Below are 24,010 nucleotides of genomic sequence, written 5' to 3'. Positions count from 1 at the left end.
AACTCACAGAAAACATCATTCTCAATTGTGAAAAACTGAAAGCATTTCCTTTAAGACCAGGAACAAGAAAAGGATGTCCACTCTAGCCATTATTATTCTACACAGTTTTGGAATTTCTAACCAAGCAATCTGGGAAGAAAATTAAAATAATCCAAACTGGAAAAAAAGAAGTAAACTGTCACTGTTTGCAGATGACATGATACTATACATAGAAAATCCTAAAGATACTACCAGTAAACTACTAGAACTCAAAATGAATTTGGTAAATTTGCAGAATAAAGAATTAATACACAGAATTTGCTTGCATTCCTATACACCAACAACAAAAGATCAGAAAGAAAAATTAAGGAAACAATCCCATTTATCATCACAACAAAAAGAATAAAATACTTAGGAATAAACCTATCTAAGGATGCAAAAGAACTGTACTCTGAAAACTATAAGAGAGTGAGGAAAGAAATCAAAACTGATACAAAAAAATTGGAGATATATACCATGTTCCTGGATTGGAAGAATCAATATTGACAATACTTGCCAAATCAATCTATAGATTCAAGGCAATCCCTATAGAAATACCAATGGCATTTTACACAGAATTAGAACAAAAAAATTTACAATTTGTATGGAAACACAAAAGACCCCAAATTGCCAAATCAATCTTGAGAAAGAAAAACAGAACTAGAGAAATCAGGCTCCCTGGTTTCAGACTATGATACAAAACTACAGTAATCAATACAGTATGGTACTGGCACAAAACCAGAAATACAGATCAGTGGAACAAGATAGAAAGTCCAGATATAAAACCATGCACCTATGGCTACCTAATCTATGACAAAGGAGACAAGAATATACAATGGAGAAAAGACAGTCTCTTCAATAAGTTGTGCTGGGAAAACCAGACAGCTAAATGTAAAAGAATGAAATTAGAACACTCCCTAATGCCATACACAAAAATAAACTCAAAATGGATTAAAGACCTAAATATAAGACTGGATATTGTAAAACTCTTCGAGGAAAACATAGGCAGAACAATCTCTAACATAAATCACAGCCAGATCTTTTTGATCCACATCACAGAGTAATGAAAATTAAAACTAAAATAAAGAAATGGGACCTAATTAAACTTAAAAGCCTTTGCACAGCAAAGGAAACAATAAACAAAACTAAGAGACAACCCTCAGAATGAGAGAAAATATTTGCAAACGAAGTAACAGACAAAGAATTAATCTCCAAAATATACAAACAGCTCCTGCAGCTCAAAAAAAAAACCCAAACAACCAAATCCAAAAATAGGCAGAAGACCTAAATAGACATTTCTCCAAAGAAGACATACATGTAGCCAAGAGGCACATGAAGATGCTCAACATTGCTAATTATTAGAGAAATGCAAATCAAAACTGCAATGAGATATCACCTCACACCAATCAGAATGACCATCATCAAATAATGTACAAACAATAAATACTGGAGAGGGTGTGGAGAAAAGGAAACCCTCATACACTGTTGGTGGGAATGTAAATTGGTACAGCTACTATGGAGAACAGTATGGAGGTTCCTTAAGAAACTAAACAAAGAGCTAAAATATGATCAAGCAATCCAACTCCTGGGAATATATCTGGAGAAAAACATGGTTTGAAAGGATTCATGCACCCTAATGTTCATTGCAGCACTCTTTACAATAGCCAGGACGTGGAAGCAACCATAATGTCCATCAGCAATTGACAGATGAATGGATAAGAAAGATGTGGTATATGTACAGTGGAATATTACTCAGCCATTAAAAAGAATAAAAAATGCCACTTGCAGTGACATAGGTGGACCTGGAGATTATCTTACTAAGTGAAGTAAGTCAGACAGAGAAATCAAATATCATATGATATTGCTTATATGTGGAATCTTTAAAATGATACAAAGGAACTTATTTACAAAACAGAAATATAGTTACAGATTTAGAAAATAATCTTTTGGTTAGCAGGGGGGAAAAGTGGCACATTGGGATTAACATATGCACTCTACTATGTGTAAAATATCAATAGATAACTACTAAGGACCTAGGCTATAGCACAGGAAACTCTGCTCAATACTCTCTGATGACCAATATGGGAAACGAATCTAAAAATGAATGGATATAAGTATATGTATAACTGATTCTCTTTGATATAAATCAGAAAGATACACAAAATTTTAAATCAACTATACTTCAATAAAAATTTAAAAAAAGAATTGCAGATCAATGTAGTAAGAAACTAGAAACTATAAAGCTGAACCAATCAAAAATAGATGATTCACTTGCTGAGATAAAACCAAAAGGAAGAAATTTATAGCAGAGTAAGTGACATGGAAGAATGAATAAGTGATTGGGAAGATGGACTAATGGGAATCTCCCAATCAGAACAGCAGACAGGAAGAAAAATGTAAAAAAGGAAAGCAACATACATGATCTATGGGATATAATGAAACATGCCAACCTAAACATAATGAGGTTTCCAGAGGGGGAAGAGAGAAAGAAGGGGATTGAACATGTATTTGAAGAAATTATGGCTGAAAACTTCCCAAGCCTGAAGAAGGAAACAGATATCCAAGTACAAGAAAACAGAGGGTCCTAAACAAGATGAACACTAGCAGACACACCAAGACATATCGTAGTTAAAATGACCAATGTTAAAGATAAAGTGAGGACTCTGAGGGGAGCAAGTGAAAAAAAGTGCCAGTTATAAGGGAACCACCATAAATCTATCAGCTGATTTCTGTGAAGAAACTTAACAGGTCAGAACAGAGTGGCATGATATATTCAAAGTCCTGAAAGGGAAAAATCTGCAACCGCAGATACTACATCCAGCAAGATTATCATTTAGAGTAGAAGGAAAGATAAAGAATTTCTTCGACTAGCAAAAACTAAAAGAACTCAGCAATACTAAAGGTACCTCAAAAGAAATATTGAAGGGTCTTATCTAAATAGAAAAGAAGAAAGAATATATATGAAAGGGGAAATCACAGTAAGAAAGGCAAATATATAAAGTTTTGAATGTCAGGTAAAAAAGCCTGTACATAGATTACAAAACAATTTTAAAAATTGTAAAATTTATCAAAACTACAAGTAAAAATAAAAGGATAAGCATGAAGATGTAAAATAGGACATGAAAATCATAAAAAGTGGGGGAGAGGAGTATAAAAATATAGATCATTTAGAATGTGTTTGAAATGACTAGAAGTTGAAAAAATAGATATAGTTATGGTTCAACATACTTCAACTGCATGGTAACCACAAATCACAAACATACAATAGATGCACACACACAGAGAAAAAGAAAGGAACAGAAACATACTAAAAAACTAAATCATCAAATGAGAAAAAAAAGCAAAAGAAGAAAAAATGAACAAAGAAATACTAAATCAACAGGAAAACAAGGTTTAAAATGGCTAGAAGTACATACCTATCAATAAATACTTTAAATATCAGTGGAGTAAAAGCTCAATTCAAAAGACAAAGAATGGCAAATTAGATTTAAAAAAGAAAACAAAACAAGGACCTACAATATGCTGTCTACAAAAAACTCACTTCAGGGTGAAAGAGACAGACAGACTGAAAGTCAGGAGATGGAAACAGACATTTCATGCAAATGGAAAAGAAAACAAAGTGGGAGTAACAATATTCAAATCAGACAAAATAGACTTTAAAACAATGACCATAACTAAAGAAAAAGAAGGACATTATATAGTAATAAATGGATAAATGAAAGAGAAAAATATTACATTTGTTAAATATATGCACCTAATATAGGAGCACCTAAATAGGTACAACAAATACTAACAGACATAAGGGAGAAAGGGGCAAAAATATGAAAATAGTAGGAGAGTTTAACACTCTATTCACATGAATAGAGAGATAATCCAGACAGAAAATCAGTAAGGCAACAGAGATCCTAAATGGCACAATAGACGAGTTGGACTTAACTGAAATATACAAGACACAGCATCAAAAAAAAAAAAAAGAGAAAATCATTCTTTTCAAGTGTCCATGGAACGTTCTCTAGGATAGACCATATACTAAGTCAAAAAACAAGCCTCACAAATTTAAGAGGAAAGAAATTATTTCAAACATCTTTTCTGACCACAGCAGTATGAAAGTAGAAATTAACCCCAGAAAGAAAAAAGGAAATAGAACAAACACATGGAGACAAAAGAACATGTTATTAAAAAAAAAATAATAATAATAATAATAATATTGGGTCAATGATGAAATAAAAAAAAATCAGAAAATACCTTGAGACAAACGAAAATAAAAGCACAACCTCACAAAGTGTATAGGATGCAGCAAAAGCAGTTTGAAGAGGCAAGTTCATAATGATACAGACCTTCCTAAAGAAAAAAAGAAAAATCTCAAATAAACAACCTACCATACCACCTAAAATAGTTAGAAAAAAAGAACAGAGAAAACCAAAGATCAGGAGAAAGAAGGGAATAACAAAGATCAGAGAGGAAATAAATAAAATAGAGAAAAATTATAAAAAGGATCAATAAATACAAGAGTGTTTTTTTGTTTTTGCATTGTTCTTTTTTTAAGATAAACAACATCATCCAACTTCTAGCCAGGCTCACAAAGAAGCAAAATGATAGGACTCAAATAAACAAAATAGGAAATGAAAGTGTAGAAATAACTGATAGTAGAGAAATAGCAAAAAAATGATAAGAGAATGCTATGAATAGTTATATACTAACAAAATGGGCAAGTAGAAGTAATGGACAGGTTTCTAGAAACGGAATGGGAGAAAATATTTGCATATTTTGTGACCAAGAGCAAGTTATTATCCAAAATATACAAACAGCTCATACAACTCAATATTGAAAAAGCAAAGAATCCAATCAAAAAATGGGCAGAAGGCCTAAATAGAGATTTCTCCAAAGAATACATACAGATGGCCAACAGGCATGTGAAAAGACACTCAACATGGCTAATTATTAGAGAAATGCAAAACAAATCAATAAATGTGACAAAAGGAGAAAAAGATGGACTTTACATGATAATCAAAGTATCAATTCAAGAATATATAATAACTATAAATACATAAGCACCTAAATAGGAGCACTTAACTATACAAGGCAAATATTAACAAACATAAAAGGAAAAATCAACAATAACACAATAATAGTAGGGGACTGTAAAACCCTGCTTACATCAATGGATAGATCATCTAGACAGAAAATCAATAAGGAAATATTGCACATATATAACACATTAGACCAGATGCACTTAATTGGTATATACAGAGCACTCCAACCGAAAGCAGCAAAACACAGTTTTTTTCAAGTTCATGTGGATAATTCTCCAGGAGAGATCACAAGCTAGGCCACAGTAAAAACTTGGTAAATTAAAAAAACAAAAAGCAAAAAAATGAAATCATATCAAACATCTTTTCCAACCACAATGCTATGAAACTAGAACTCAAATACAGAAAAAAGAAAGATTGCAAAAACCACAATTACAGGGAATTTAACAATATGCTACTAAATCGACAATGAATCACTGAAGAAATCAAAGATAAAATTAAAAAATATCTAGAGACAAATGAAAAGAAAAACACAATGAGACTAAACCTATAGGATGCAGCAAAACAGTTCTAAGTACAAACTCTATAGTGGTACAATCCTATTTCAGGAAACAAGAAAAATCTCAAATAAACAACCTAATCTTACACATAACAGAACTAGAGAAAAAAGAACAAACAAACCGCAAAGTGAGTATAAGGAAAGATATTGTAAAGATCAAAGAAGAAATAAATGAAATAGAGACTAAAAAAAACAATAGAAAAGATCAATGAAACAAAAAGATTTTCTTTGAAAAGATAAACAAGGATTGATAAAGCATTACTCAACACATCAAGAACAAATGGGAAAGGGCCCAAATCAGTAACATCAGAAATAAAAAAGAAGGTATATCTGACAACACAGAAATACAAAATATCATAAGAGACTACTATGAACAACTATATGTCAATAAAATGGGAAAACTAGAAGAAATGGACAAATGAGTAGAAAGTACAATATCCCAAAACTGAAGCAGGAAGAAATAGAAAATATAAACAGGAATGAAATTGAATCAGTAATTTAAAACCTCATCAAACAAAAGTCCAAGACGAGACGACTTCACAGGTAAATTATACGGAACATTTAGAGAAGGGTTAATACCTATATTTCTCAAACTACTTCAAAAATTTGCAGTGGAAGGAATACTTCGAAACACATGCTATGAAGCCAGCATAACCTTGATACCAAAACCAGATAATACAATCACAAAAAAAGAAACTACAGGCCAATATCAGTGATGAATATATATGCAAAAATCCTAAACACAATATTAGTAAAACAAAATCAACAATACCTAAAACGGATCATACACCACAATCAAGCAGGATTTATACCAGGAATTTTAAAATATCTGCAAAAAACTGTTACACCATATTAAAAACCATATGATAATCTCAATAGATGCAGAAAAAACTTTTGACAAAATTCAAAATCATTTATGATAAAATTTCTCCATAAAGTGGGCATAGATAGAACATGCCTCAACATAAATCAAAAAATACCTAGAAACAAATGACAATGGTGACACGATGAACCAAAACCTATGTGATGCAGCAAAAGCAGTTCTAAGAGGGAAGATTATAGCAATAAAATTCTACCTTAAGAAACAGGAAACATCTCAAATAAACAACCTAGCCTTGCACCTAAAGCAATTAGAGAAAGAAGAACAAAAGTACCACAAAGCTAGCAGAGGGAAAGAAATCATAAAGATCAAATCAGAAATAAATGAAAAAGAAATGAACGAAATGATAGCAAAGATCAATAAAACTAAAGCTGGTTGTTTGAGAACATTAAAAAAAAAGATAAACCATTAGCCAGACTCATCAAGAAAAAAAGGGAGAAGACTCAAATCAATAGAACTAGAAATGAAAAAGGAGAAGTAAAAACTGACACTGCAGAAATACAAAGGATCATGAGAAAATTCTACCTTAAGAAACAGGAAACATCTCAAATAAACAACCTAGCCTTGCACCTAAAGCAATTAGAGAAAGAAGAACAAAAGTACCACAAAGCTAGCAGAGGGAAAGAAATCATAAAGATCAAATCAGAAATAAATGAAAAAGAAATGAACGAAATGATAGCAAAGATCAATAAAACTAAAGCTGGTTGTTTGAGAACATTAAAAAAAAAGATAAACCATTAGCCAGACTCATCAAGAAAAAAAGGGAGAAGACTCAAATCAATAGAACTAGAAATGAAAAAGGAGAAGTAAAAACTGACACTGCAGAAATACAAAGGATCATGAGAGATTACTACAAGCAATTCTATGCCAATACAATGGAAACATGAAAGAAATGGACAAATTCTTAGAGAAGGCTTCACAGGCAAATTCTATCAAACATTTAGAGAAAAGCTAACACCTATCATTCTCAAAGCATTCCAAAGTATAGCAGAGGGAGCATCACTCTCAAACTCATTCAATGAAGCAACCACCACCCGGATACCAAAACCAGACAAAGATGTCACAAAGAAAGAAAACTACAGGCCAATATCACTGAAGAACATAGATGTAAAAATCCTCAACAAAATTATAGCAAACAGAATGCAGCAGCACATTAAAAGGATCATACACCATGATCAAGTGGGTTTTATTCCAGGAATGCAAGGATTCTTCAATATATGCAAATCAACCAAAGTGATACACCACATTAACAAATTGAAGGAGAAAAACCTTATGATAATCTCAATAGAAGCAGAGAAACCTTTTGACAAAATACAACACCCATTTATGATAAAAACCCTGCAGAAAGTAGCCATAGAGGGAACTTTCCTCAACATAATAAAGGCCATATATGACAAACCCACAGCGAACATTGTCCTCAATGGTTAAAAATTGAAACCATTTCCACTAAGATCAGGAACAAGACAAGGTTGCCAACTCTGACCACTCTTATTCAAAATAGTTTTGGAAGTTTTAGCCACAGCAATCGGAGAAGAAACAGAAATAAAAAGAATGCAATCAGAAAAGAAGAAGTAAAGCTATGACTGTTTGCAGATGACATGATACTCTACATAGAGAATCCTAAAGATGCTACCAGAAAACTACTAGAGCTAATCAATGAATTTGGAAAAGTAGGACGATACAAAATTAATGCACAGAAATCTCTGGCATTCTTATACACTAATGATGAAAATTATGAGAGTGTAATTAAGAAAACACTCCCATTTACGATTGCAACAAAAAGAATAAAATATCTAGGAATAAACCTACCGAAGGAGACAAACGACCTGTATGCAGAAAATTATAAGACACTGATGAAAGAAATTAAAGATGATACAAATAGATGGAGAGATATACCATGTTCTAGGATTGGAAGAAAAAACATTGTGAAAATGACTGTACTACCCAAAGCAATCTACAGAGTCAATGCAATCCCTATGAAATGACCACTGGCATTTTTCACAGAAGTAGAACAAAAAAGTTCACAATTTGTATGGAAACACAAAAGACCCTGAATAGCCAAAGCAATCTCGAGAACAAAAAATGGAGCTTGAGGAATCAGGGTCCCAGACTTGAGACTATACTACAAAGCTACGGCAATCAAGACATTATGGTACTGACACAAAAACAGAAACATAGATCAATGGAATGGGATAGAAAGCCCAGAGATAAACCCACGCACATATGGTCACCTTATCTTTGATAAAGGAGGCAAGAATATACAGTGGAGAAAAGACAGCCTCTTCAATAAGTGGTGTTGGGAAAACTGGAGAGGTACGTGTAAAAGTATGAAATTAGAACACTCCTTAACACCATACACAAAAATAAACTCAAAATGGATTAACGATCTAAATGTAAGGCCAGACACTGTCAATCCCTTGGAGGAAAACATAGGCAGAACACGTCATGACATAAATCACAGCAGGAGGGAAGAGATATGGGAACATATGTATATGTATAACTGATTCACTTTGCTATAAAGCAGAAACTAACACACCATTGTAATGCAATTATACCAATAAAGATGTTAAAAAAAAACAAAAAAAATGAGAGACATGTACCAAAATGTTCATTGCAGCTCTATTTACAATAGCCAGGATATGAAAGCAACCTAAGTGTGCATAATCGCATGAATAGATAAAGAAGATGTGGCACATATATACAATGGAATATTACTCAGTCATAAAGAGAAACGAAATTGAGATATTTGTAGTGGTGTGGATGGGCCTAGAGTCTGTCATACAGAGTGAAGTAAGTCAGAAAGAGAAAAACAAATACCATATGCTAACACATATATATGGAATCTAAGAAGAAAAAAAAAGTCATGAAGAACGTAAGGGTAAGATGGGAATAAAGACAGAGACCTACTAGAGGATGGACTTGAGGATATGGGGAGGAGGAAGGGTAAGCTGCGACAAATTGAGAGAGTGGAATGGGCATATGCACACTATCAAACGTAAAATCGATAGCTAGTGGGAAGCAGCCGCATGGCACATGGAGATCAGCTCAGTGTTTTGTGACCACCTAGAGGGGTGGGATAGGGAGGAGGGGAGGGTGGGAGAGGCAAGAGGGAAGAGATATGGGAACATATGTATATGTATAAGTGATTCACTTTCTTATAAAGCAGAAACTAACACACCATTGTAAAGCAATTATACTCCAATTAAGATGTTAAAAAAAATCAAACAGAAAAAAATATCACAGCAAGATCCTTTTTGATCCACCTCCTAGAGAAATGGAAATAAAAAGAAAAATAAACAAATGGGACCTAATGAAACTTAAAGCTTTTGCACAACAAAGGAAACCATAAACAAGACAAAAAGACAACCCTCAGAATGGGAGAAAATATTTGCAAATGAAGCAACTGACAAAGGATTAATCTCCAAAATTTACAAGCAGCTAATGCAGCTCAATAACAAAAAGCAAACAACCCAATCTAAAAATGGGCAGAAGACCTAAATAGACATTTCTCCAAAGAAGATATACCGATTGCCAACAAAAACATGAAAGAGTTCTCAACATCATTAATCATTAGAGAAATGCAAATCAAAAGTACAATGAGATATCATCTCACACTGGTCAGAATTGTCATCATCAAAAAATCTGGAAACAACAAATGCTGGAGAGGGTGTGGAGAATGTGGAACACTCTTGCACAGTTGGTGGAATGTAAATTGATACAGCCACTATGGAGAACAGTATGGAGGTTCCTTAAAATCTACAAATAGAACTACCATATTACCCAGCAATCCCACTACTGAGCATAAACCCTCAGAAAACCATAATTCAAGAAGAGTCATGTACCAAAATGTTCATTGCAGCTCTATTTACAATAACCAGGACATAGAACAACCTAAGTGTCCATCAACCGATGAATGGATAAAGATGATGTGGCACATATATACAATGGAATATTACTCAGTCATAAAAAGAAACGAAATTGAGTTATTTGTAGTGAGGTGGATGGATTTGGGGTCTGTCATACAGAGTGAAGTAAGTCAGAAGGAGAAAAATAAATACCATATGTTAACACATATATATGGAATGTAAGAGAAAAAAAAAGGTCATCAAGATCTTACTGGTAAGACTGGAATAAAGACACAGACCTATTAGAGCCTGGACTTGAGGATATGGGTAGGTAGAAGGGTAAGCTGTGGCAAAGTGAGAGAGTGGCATGGACATATATACACTACCAAACATAAAATAGATAGCTAGTGGGAAGTAGACTTACAGTGCAGGGAGATCAGCTCGGTGGTTTGTGACGACCTGGAGGGGTGGTATAGGGAGGGTGTGAGGGAGGGAGACTCAAGAGGGTAGAGATATGGGATATACATACATATATACATATACATATACATATGTATATGTATAACTGATTCACTTTGCTATAAAGCAGAAACTAACACACCATTGTAAAGCAATTATACTCCAATAAAGATGTTAAAAAAAAGTTTATATATGACAAACCCACAGCTAATATTATATGCAATGGTGAAAAGCTGAAAACATTCCTCTACGATCAGGAACAAGAAGAGTGCCCCCCTCCACCACTTTTATTCAACTTAGTATTGGTAATCCTAGAGAGAACAGTCAAAGAAGAAAAAGAAAATAAAGCAGTCTAAATTGGAAAGAAAGAAGTAAAACTGTCATTGTTTTCAGATGACATGATACTATACATAGAAAATCCTAAAGATGGCAGATAAAACTACTAACCTCATTAATGAATTTAGTAAAGTTGCAGGATATAAAATTAATATAACAAATATGCTACATTTCTATACAGTAATAATGAACTATCAGAAAGAGAAAATAAGGAAACAATTCCATATAACATTACTTTAAAAAAACACCTAGGAACAAATCTAACTAAGGAAGTAAAAGACCTGTACTCAGAAACCTATAAGACAGGGGACTTCCCAGATGATCCAGTGGTATAGAATCCACCTTCTAATGCAGGGGACATGGGTTTGATCCCTGGTCAGGGAACTAAGATCCCACATGCTACAGAGCAATTCAGCCTGCGTGCCTCGACAAGAGAGCCTGCATGCCGCAAACTACATAGCCCATGCACCGTGGATCCTGTGATCCACAACTAGAGAAGAGAACACCTGCATGCTGCAACTAGAGAGAAGACCGCAAACCGCTACGAATAGCCCATGTGCAACAATGAAAGATACCGCACGCAGCAACTAAGACCTGATGCAGCAATAAATAAATAAATACATAAATAAATAATAAGCAATTTATGTAAAAACCAGAAACCTCTAAGACTGCTATGAAATTAATCTTTTTAAAGTTTATTTATTTGGCTGTGCCAGGTCTCAGTTGGGGCACATGGGATTTTCGTTGCCACATGCGGGATCTTCGTTGTGGCATGGGGGATTTGTTCCCTTTACAGTGATTGAACTCAGGCCTCCTGCTTTGGGAATGTGGAGTCAGTCACTGGACCACCAGGGAAGTACCACTTATGAAAGAAATTGAAGTTGACACAAGCAGATGGAAAGATATACCATGTTCTTGGATTTGAAGAATTAGTATTGTTAAATGACCATACCACCCACGGAAATATAGAGATTCAATGCAATCCCTATCAAAATACCAATGGAATTTTTCACAGAACTAGAACAAATAATTTTAAAATTTGTATGGAAACACAAAAGACCATGAATAGCCAAAACATTTCTTATAAAGTAGAACAGAGCTGGAGGAATCATGTTCCATGATTTCAGAATATACTACAAACCTACAGTAATCAAACCACTATGATAGTGGCACAAAAAGAGACACATATCAGTGGAAAAGAATAGAGACCAAAAAATAAACCCATGCTCTTATGGTCAGTTAGTATATGACCTTGGAGGCATATACTATATGGAGAATATTATATATATATAATGGGGAAAAGAGAGTCTTTTCAATACATGATACTACACAAACTGGTAGCAAACAGCTGCATGTAAAATAATGAAATTAGAACATTCTCTAACACCATATATGAAAAAAAAAAAAACCTCAAAATGGATTAAAGATCTAAATGTAAGACCGAAACCATAAAACTCCCAGAGGAAAACATAGGCAGAACACTGTTTGACATAAATCACAGCAATTTTTTTGGATCTGTCTTCTAAAGCAAAGGAGTTAAAAGCAAAAATAAGCAAATGCAAACTCATGAAAATTAAAAGCTTTTCACATCAAAGAAAGCCATCAACAATGACAAAAAATGAGAACATACTGAATGGGAGAAGATATTGCAAAGGATATGACCAATATATATAATCAATATATATAACAAAAATATATAAACTGCTCATACAATTCAACATCAATAAAACAAACAAATTCATTGAAAAATGAGAAGAGCTGGGTAGACATTTTTCTAAAGAGTAAATGCAGGCAGCCAACAGGCACATAAAAAGATGCTTAATATAGCTAATCATCAGAGAAATGCAAATCAAAACCACAACGAACCATCACCTCACACCTGTTAGAATGGCTGTCATCCAAAAGATCACAAATAACAAATTTTGGCAAGGGTGTGGAGAGAAGAGAACTCCTGTACAATGTTGATGGGAATGTAAAGTGGTGAAACCACTGTGGAAAACACTATGGAATTTTCTCAAAAAACTAAAAATAATACTACTATATGACCAAGCAATTCCACTACTGGGTATATATCAGAAGAAAACAAAAACACAATTTTGAAAAGAGAGATGCACCCTAATATTGACAGCAGCATTATTTACAAATGCCAAGATAGTGAAGCATATATATGTACACAAACAAAGCAATACTACTCAGCCATAAAAAATAAAGAAATTTTGCCATTTGCAGCAACATGGATGGACTTGGAGGGTATTATTCTAAGTGAAATAAGTCAGATACATAAAGAAAAATATCATTTGATATCACTTTTATGTGGAATCTAAAAAATACAACAAACTTTTGAATATAACCAAAAAGAAGCAGATTCACAGACATTGAAAACAAACTAGTGGTTAATCAGTAGGGGAAAGGTGAGAGAGGCAATATAGGAGTAGAGGATCAAGAGGTACAAACTATAAATGGAGTATAACCATCAAAAAAGTGTGAATCACTATATTGTACACTTGTAACTTACATAATATTGTGCATCAATTATACTTAAGTCTATAAAATCATCCAAAAAATGAACAAAATTAATACCTTGAGCAAAATAAAAATGGAAATCTAAATTTCCAAAATCTGTTGGATGTAACAAAAGCAGTTATTAGAATGACACTTATAGCAATATAAGCTTGTCTGAGAGGGAACAGAAGTCCTCAGGTGACCTACACGCAGGGGAGGGGGGCAAATACAAACCTGAACCACAGGAGATGTGTGAATAAAGTAGAGAAAGGGAAATTCCTCCTAGCAGCCTCAGGAGCAGCGGATTAAATCTCCACAATCATCTTGATATACTCTGCACCTGTGGAATACCTGAACAGACAATGAATCATACCAAATTGAAGAAGTAGACTTTGGGAGCAACTGTATATATATATATATATATTTCCCTTTTTCTCTTTTTGTGAGTGTGTATGTATGTGCTTCTGTGTGTGATTTTGTCTGTATAGCTTTGCTTTTACCATTTGTCCTAGGGTTCACTCTGTCCATTGTATTTCTTTTTTAGTTTTTGGGTTTTTTAGTATAATTTTTAGTGCTTGTAATCACTGATGGATTTGTTTTTTTGTTTGGTTGCTCTCTTCTTTCTTTCTCGTTTTTTTTTTAAATTACCTTTCAATATTTTTTTCATAATTTTTTAAATTTTATTGTAATTGTTTTATTTTTTTCTTTTGGTCTTTCTTTTTTTCTCCCTTTTCTTCTGAGCCGTATGGCTGACAGGGTCTGGGTGCTCTAGCCAGGTGTCTGGCCTGTGCCTCAGATGTGGGAGAGCCAAGTTCAAGATATTGGTCCACCAGAGACCTCCAGGCTCAAAGTAATATCAAATGGCAAAAACTCTCCCAGAGATCTCCATCTCAATGCTAAGACCCAGCTCCACTCAACGACCAGCAAGCTACAGTGCTGGACTCCCTATGCCAAACAACTAGCAAGACAGGAACACAACCCCACCCATTAGCAGAGAGGCTGCATAAAATCATAATAAGGTCACAGAAAACCTGAACACACCATCGGATGCAGGCCTGTCCACCAGAAAGACAATATCCAGCTCATCCAACATAACACAGGCACTAGTTCCTTACACCAGGAAGCCTACAAAACCTACTGAACCAACCTTAGCCAGAAGCGACAGACACTAAAAACAATGGGAACTGCGAACCTGCAGCATTTACAAAAAAGAACCCAAAGACAGTAAGTTAAGCAAAATGAGAAGACAGAGAAACACACAGCAGATGAAGGAGCAAGGTAAAAAGGGACCAGACAAATGAATCAAGAAGAAATAGGCAGCCTACCGGAAAAAGAATTCAGAGTAATGATAGTAAACATTATCCAAAATCTTGGAAATAGAATGGAGAAAATACAAGAAACATTTAACAAGGAAGTTGAAGAACTAAAGAGAAAACAAACAGTGATGAACAACAGAATAAATGAAATTAAAAATTATCTAGAAGGAATCAATAGCAGAAAAGCTGAGGCAGAAAGACGGATAATTGACCTGGAAGCTACAAGAGTGGAAATAACTACTGCAGAGCAGGATAAAGAAAAAAGAATGAAAAGAATTGAGGACAGTCTCAGAGACATCTGGGACAATGTTAACACACTAATGTTCGGAATATAGGGGTCCCAGAAGAAGAAGAGAAAAAGAAAGGGACTGAGAAAATATTTGAAGAGATTATAGTTGAAAACTTCCCTAATATGGGAAAAGAAATATTTAATCAAGTCCAGGAAGCACAGAGAGTCCCATATAGGATAAATCCAAGGAGAACACACCAAGAAACATATTAATCAGAGTATCAAAAATAAAATACAAAGAAAAAATATTAAAAGCAGCAAGGGAAAAACAACAACAAATAACATACAATGTTATTCCCATAAGGTTAACAGCTGATCTTTCAGCAGAAATTCTGCATGCCAGAAGGGAGTGGCAAAACATACTTAAAGTGATGAAAGGGAAAAACCTACTACCAAGATTACTTTATGCAGCAAAGATCTAATTGAGATTTGATGGAGAAATTAAAACTTTTACAGAGAAGCAAAAGCTAAGAGAATTCAGTACCATGAAACCAGGATTACAAGAAATGCTAAAAGAACTTCTCTAGGCAGGAAACAGAAGAGACCTACACTAACAAAACTAAAACTGTAGTAAAAGACCATCACTAATAAAAGGAAAACAATTAAGAAAATGGTAATAGGAACATACTTATCAATAATTACCTTAAATGTAAATGGATTAAATGCTCCAACCAAAAGACATACACTGACTGAAAAGATATAAAAACAAGACACATATACATCCTGTCTACATGAGACACACGTCAGAACTAGGGACAGATATAGACTGAAAGTGAGGGGATGGAAAATGATATTCCATGCAAATGGAAATTGAAAGAAAGCTGGAGTAGCAATTATCATATTAGACAAAATAGCGTTTAAAACAAAGACTATTACAAGAGACAAAGAAGGACACTACATAATGACCAAGGGATCAATCAGAGAAGAAGATATAACAATTGGAAATATTTATGCACCCAAGATAGGAGCACTTCAATATATAAGACAAATACTAACAGCCATAAAAGAGGAAATAGACAGTAACACAATCATAGAAGGGGAGTTTAACACCTCACTTTCACCAATGGACAGATCATCCAAAATGAAAATAAATAAGGAAACACAAGCTTTAAATAATACATTAAACAAGGTGAACTTAATTGATATTTATAGGAAATTCCATCTAAAAACAACAGAATACACATTTTTCTCAAGTGCTCATGGAACATTCTCCAGGATAGATCATATATTGGGTCACAAATCTAGCCTTGGTAAATTTAAGAAAATTGAAATCATATCAAGTATCTTTTCTGACCACAACGCTATGAGACTAGATATCAATTACAGGAACAAACACATGGAGGCTAAAGAATACACTACTTAATAACCAAGAGATCACTGAGGAAATCAAAGATGAAATTTAAAAATCCTTAGAAATAAATGACAATGAAAACATGACGACACAAAAACTATGGGATGCAGAGTAAGCAGTTCTAAGAGGGAAGTTTAGAGCAATACAATCCTACCTTAAGAAACAAGAACCATCTCAAATAAACAATCTAACCTTACAACTAAAGCATTTAGAGAAACAAGAACAAAAAAAACATACTTAGCATAAGGAAGGAAATAATAAAGATCAGATCAGAAATAAATGAAATAGAAAGGAAGGAAACAATATCAAAGATCAATAAAACTAAAAGCTGTTTTTTTGAGAAGATAAACAATATTGATAAACCATTGTTCAGACTCAACAAGAAAAAAAGGGAGAAGGCTCAAACAATAGAATTAGAAATGAAAAAGGAGAAATAACAACTGACACTGCAGAAATACAAAGGATCATGGGAGATTACTACAAGCAACACTATGCCAATAAAATGGACAACGTGGAAGAAATGGACAAATTCTTAGAAATGCACAACCTTGGGAGACTGAACCAGAAAAGAATAGAAAATATAAAAAGGTAAATCACAAGCACTGAAATTGAAACTGTGATAAAATCTTCCAACAAAAAAAAGCCCAGGACCAGATGGCTTCACAGGCGAATCTTATCAAAATTTTAGTGAAGAACTAACACCCATCCTTCTCAAACTCTTCCAAAATATAGCAGAGGGAGGAACACTCCAAAAAATATTCTATGAGGCCACTGTCACCCTGATACCAAAACCAAAGATTTCACAAAAAAAGGAAACTAATGGCCAATATCACTGATGAACATAGATGCAAAATTCCTCATAAAATACTAGCAAACAGAATCCAGCAGCACGTTCAAAGGATCATAAACCATGGTCAAGTGAGGTTTAACCCAGGAATGCAAGAATTCTACAATATATGCAAATCAATGAATGTGGTACACCATATTAACAAATTAAAGAATATAAACCATATGATCATCTCAACAGATGCAGAAATAGCTTTCAACAAAGTTCAACAACATTTATGAAAAAAAACATAGAGGGAAAGTAGACATAGAGGGAACTTAGCTTAACATAATAAAGGCCATATATGACAAACTCACAGGCAACATTGTCCTCAATGGTGAAAAACTGAAACCATTTCCAATAAGATCAGGAAAAAGAAAAGATTGCCCATTCTCACCACTATTATTCCACTTAGTTTTGGAAGTTTTAGCAAGAGCAATCAGAGACGAAAAAGAAATAAATGGAAATAAAATCAGAAAAGAAGAAGTAAAGTTGTCACTGTTTGCAGATGACATGATTCTATACATTGAAAATCCTAAAGATGTTACCAGAAAACTACTAGACCTAATCAATGAATTTGGTAAAATAGCAGGATACAAAATTAATGCACAGAAATCTCTTGGATTGCTATACACTAATGATGGGATTGCTATACACTAATGATGCAAAATCTGAAAGTGAAATTAAGAAAACATTCCCATTTACCACTGCAACAAAAAGAGTAAAATACCTAGGAATAAACCTACCTAAGGAGACAAAATTCCTGTATGCAGAAAACTATAACACACTGATGAAAGACATTAAAGATGATACAAATAGATGGAAAGATTTACCATGTTCTTGGATTGGAAGAATCAACATTGTGAAAATAATTTTGCTACCCAAAGCAATCTATAGATTCAATGCAATCCCTATCAAATTACCACTGGCATATTTCACAGAACTAGAACAAAAAATTTCACAATTTGTATGGAACGACAAATGACCTCAAACAGCCAAAGCAACGTTGAGAAGGAAAAACGGAGCTGGAGGAATTGGGCTCCCTGACTTCAGGATTTACTACAAAACCACAGTAATCAAGACAGTACGGTACTGGCACAAAAACAGAAATATAGATCAATGGAGCAGGATAGAAAGCCAGAAATAAACCGTATCACATATGGTCACCTTATCTTTGTTAAAGAAGGCAAGAATATACAATGGAGAAAAGACAGCCTCTTCAAAAAGTGCTGCTTGGAAAACTCGACAGGTATATGAAAAATAATGAAATTAGAAAACTCCCTAACACCATACACAAAAATAAACTCAAAATGGATTAAAGACCTAAATGTAAGGCCAAACACTATCAAACTCTTAGAGGAAAACATAAGCAGAACACTCTATGACATATATCACAGCAAGATCCTTTTTGACTCACCACTTAGAGAAATGGAAATAAAAACAAAAATCAACAAATGGGACCTAATGAATCTTAAAAGATTTTGCAAAGCAAAGGAAACCACAAACAAAACAAAGAGACAACCGTCAGCATCAGAGAAAATATTTGCAAATGAAGCAACTGCCAAAGGATTAATCTCCAAAATTTACAAGCAGATCATTCAGCTGAATATCAAAAAGTCAAACAACCCCATCCAAAAATGGGCAGATGACCTAAATAGACATTTCTCTTAAGAAGATATACACATTGCCTACAATCACATGAAAGAATGCTCAATATCCTTAATAATTAGAGAAATGCAAATCAAAACTACAATGAGATATCATCTCACACCTGTCAGAATGGCCATCATCAAAAAATCTACAAAAAATAAATGCTGGAGAGGTTGTGGAGGAAAGGGGACCTTCTTGCACTGTTGGTGGGAATGTAAATTGATACAGCCACTATGGAGAATTGTATGGTGATTCCTTAAGAAACTAAAAAAGAACTACTATACGACCCAGCAATCCCAGTACTGGGCTTATACCTCGAGAAAACCATAATTAAAAAAGAGTCATGTACCAGAATGTTCATTGCAGCTCTATTTATAATAGCCAGGACATGGAAACAACCAAAGTGTCCATCAACAGATGAATGGATAAACGAGATGTGGCACATATATACAATGGAATATTACTCAGCCATAGAAAGAAACAAAGTTGAGTTATTTGTGGTGAGGTGGATGCACCTAGAGTCTGTCATACAGTATGAAGTAAGTCAGAAATAGAAAAACAAATACTGTATGCTAACACATATAGGTGGAATCTGTAAAAAAATTAAAAGTTCATGAAGAGCCTATGGGCACGCTGGGAATAAAGATGCAGACTTACTAGAGAATGGACTTGATACGGGGAGGAGGAAGTGTAAGCTGGGACAAAGTGAGAGAGTGGCATGGACATATATGCACTACCAAATGTAAAATAGATAGCTAGTGGGAAGCTGCTGCATAGCACAGGAAGATAAGCTAAGTGCTTTGTGACCACCTAGAGGGGTGGCATATGGAGGGTGGGAGGGCAGGAGATGCAAGAACAAAGAGATATGGGAATATATATATATATGTATGTGTAGTTGATTCACTTTGTTATAAAGCAGAAACTAAGATATCATTGTAAAGCAATTATACTCCAATAAAGATGTTCAAAAAAAATAGAGACTACTAGAAGCAACTCATAAATAAAATGGACAAATTCCTAGAAAGGTATAAACTTCAAAGACTGAACCAGGAAAAAATAGCAAATAGAAACAGACCAATCACAAGTAATGAAATTGAACCTGTGATTAAAAATCTTGCAAAAAACCGAAGTGTAGGACCAGATGCCTTCAAAGGTGAATTCTATCAAGCATTTAGAGAAGAGTTATCAACCATTCTTCTCAAACTCTCCCAAAAATTTGCAGAGGAAGGAACACTCTAAAACTAATTCAATGAGGCTACAATCACCCTAATTCCAAAATCAGACAAAGATACTATAAAAAAAGAAAATTACAGACGAATAACACTGATGAATATAGATGCAAAAATTCTCAACAAAATAACTAGCAAACAGAATCCAAAAACACATTAAAAGGATCATACACAATGATCAGGTGGGATTTATCCCAGGGGTGCAAAGATTCTTCAATATACACAAATCAATCAATGTCATGCACCATATTAACAAACTGAAGAACAAACTACATATGATCATCTCAATAGACGGAGAAAAAATTTTAACAGTATTCAACAGCCATTTATGATAAAAACCCTCCAGAAAGTGGGAATAGAGGGAACCTAGCTGAACATAATAAAGGCCCTATAGAACAAACCCACAGCAAAGATCATTCTCAATGGTGAAAACTGAAAGCATTTCCTCTAAGATCAGGAACAAGACAAGGGTGTCCACTCTTGCCACTATTATTTTACATAGTTTTGGAAGTCTTAGCCATGGCAATCAGAGAATAAAAAGAAATAAACGGAATACAAACTGGAAAAGAAGAAGTAAATGTGTCACTCTTTGCAGATGACATGATACTATATATAGATAATCCTAAAGATGATACCAGAAAACTACTAGAGCTAATCAATGAATTTGGTAAAGTTGCAGGATACAAAATTAATGCATAGAAATCTCTTGCATCCTATACACTAATGATGAAAAATTTGAAAGAAAAATTAAAGATATACTCCCATTACCATTGAAACAAAAAGAATAAAATACCTAGGAATAAACCTAGCTAGGGAGACAAAAGAGCTGTATGCAGAAAAGTATAAGAAAGTGATGAAAGAAATCAAAGATGACACAAACAGATGGAGAGATACACCATGTTCTTGGATTGGAAGAATCAATATTGTGAAAATGACTATAAAAGATGACACAAACAGATGGAGAGATACACCATGTTCTTGCATTGGAAGAATCAACATTTTGAAAATAAGTATACTACACAAAGCAATCTACAGATTCAATGCAATCCCTATCAAATTACCAATGGCATTTTTTACAGAACTAGAACAAAACATCTTAAAATTTGTATGGAGAGATAAAAGATCCTGAATAACCAAAGCAATCTTGAGGGAAAAAAACAGAGCTGGAGGAATAAGATTCCCTGACTTCTGATTGTACTACAAAGCTACAGTGATGACAACATTATGGTATTGGCACTAAAACAGAAATATAGATCAATGGAACTCTATAGAAAGCCTAGAGATAAATCTATGCACCTACGGTCTACTAATCTATGACAAAGGAGGCAAGGATATATAATGGAGAATCGACAGTCTCTTCAATAAATTGTGTTGGGAAAACTGGACACTTACATGTAAAATAATTAGAACACTCCTTAACACCATACACAAAAATAAACTCAAAATGGATTAAACACCTAAATGTAAGACCAGACACTATAATATTCTTCGAGGAAAACATAGGAAAAACACGCTTTGACATAAATCCCAGCAAGATCTTTATTGACTCACCTCTTAGAGTAATTGAAATAAAATAAAAAATAAACAAATGGGACCTAATGAAACTTAAAAGCTTTTTCACAGCAAAGGAAACCATAAACAAGACGAAAAGACAACCCTTGAATGGAAGAAAATATTTGCAAATGAATCAACAGACAAAGGATTAATCTCCAAAATATACAAGGAGCTCATGTAGCTCAATATTTAGAATTCAAAAAGACACGTGCACCCCAATGTTCATTGCAACACGATTTACAATATCCAGGTCATGGTAACAATGTAAATGCCCATTGACAGAAAATAGATAAAGAAGGTGTGGTACGTATATGTAATGGAATATTACTCAGCCACAAAAAGGAACGAAATTGGGTCATTTGTAGGGATGTGGATGGACCTAGATACTGTCATACAGAGTGAAGTACGTCAGAAAGAAAAACAAATATCGCATGTTAACGCATATATGTTCACTCTAGAAACATGATACAGAAGAAGTGGTTTGCAAGGCAGAAATAGAGACACAGATGTAGAGAACAATCTTATGGACATCAAGGGGGGAAAGCACAGGGTGGTGGTGTTGGGATGAATTGCAATATTGGGGTTGACCTATACACACTAATATGTGTAAAATAGAGAAGTAATGAGAACCTGCTGTATAACAGGAAGGAAGGAAGGAAGGAAGGAAGGAAGGAAGGAAGGAAGGGAGGGAGGGAGGAAGAGAGAGAAAGAAAGAGAGACAGAAAGAAAGAAAGAGAAAAAGAAAGAAAGGAAGGAAGGAAGGAAGGAAGAAAGAAAGAAAAATCTGTTGTGTTTGTATACACAATTAAATATCAAAAACAGTTTTAAAATTCCCATTTAAAATCACACCAAAAATAATAAAATACCTAGTAATAAACTTCAACAAAGAGGTGTAAGATCTATACTTTGAAATATCTTTTAAATTATGTAGAAAGTAAAAAGTGGAGTTAAGAACCAAATTACAGTAATAATGGATTTCATATTTACACATGTATTTACCTCTACTAGATATTGTTATATCTTCATAATACTTCAAGTTAGTGTCGAGCAACATTTTGTTTCAACCTGAAAAATCCCATTTTGCATTTCTTTTAAGGCAAGTCTTGTGGTAACTCCCTCAGCTTCTGTTTATCTGAGAATGTCTTAATCTCTCCCTTATTTTTTTATAGTTCATATTCTTTATTGATCCACTGACATAATATATTTCATGAATATATTTTCTTATATTATTTTTAATTGCTATTTTTAAACATCTTTATTGGAGTATAATTGCTTTACAATGGTGTTTTAGTTTTTGTTTTACAACAAAGTGAATCAGTTATACATATACATATGTTCCCATATCTCTTCCCTCTTGCATCTCCCTCCCTCCCACCCTCCCTATCCCACCCCTCTCGTGGTCACAAAGCACAGAGGTGATCTCCCTGTGCTATGCGGCAGCTTCCCACTAGCTATCTAATTTACATTTGGTAGTGCATATATGTCCCTGCCACTCTCTCACTTCGTCACAGCTTACCCTTCCCCCTCCCCATGTCCTCAAGTCCATGCTCTAGTAGGTCTGTGTTTTATTCCTGTCCTACCACTAATCTCTTCATGACATTTTTTTTTCTTAGATTCCATATATATGTGTTAGCATACGGTATTTGTTTTTCTCCTTCTGACTTACTTCACTCTGTATGACAGACTCCAGGTCTATCCACCTCATTACAAATAACTCAGTTTCGTTTCTTTTTATGGCTGAGTAATATTCCATTGTATATATGTGCCACATCTTCTTTATCCATTCATCTGTTGATGGACACTTAGGTTGCTTCCATGTCCTGGCTATCGTAAATAGAGCTGCAATGAACATTTTGGTACATGACTCTTTTTGAATTATGGTTTTCTCAGAGTATATGCCCAGTAGTGGGATTGCTGGGTCGTATGGTAGTTATACTTGTAGTTTTTTAAGGAAACTCCATACTGTTCTCCATACTGGCTGTATCAATTTACATTCCCACCAGCAGTGCAAGAGTGTTCCCTTTTCTCCACACCCTCTCCAGCATTTATTGTTCTAGATTTTTTGATGATGGCCATTCTGACCAGTGTGAGATGATATCTCATTGTAGTTTTGGTTTTCATTTCTCTAATGATTACTGATGTTGAGCATCCTTTCATGTGTTTGTT

The sequence above is a fragment of the Physeter macrocephalus genome, chromosome 21 (genome assembly GCF_002837175.3).
Source record: "Physeter macrocephalus isolate SW-GA chromosome 21, ASM283717v5, whole genome shotgun sequence".
Taxonomy (NCBI): domain Eukaryota; kingdom Metazoa; phylum Chordata; class Mammalia; order Artiodactyla; family Physeteridae; genus Physeter; species Physeter macrocephalus.
Note: the sequence above shows the minus strand (reverse complement) of the source record.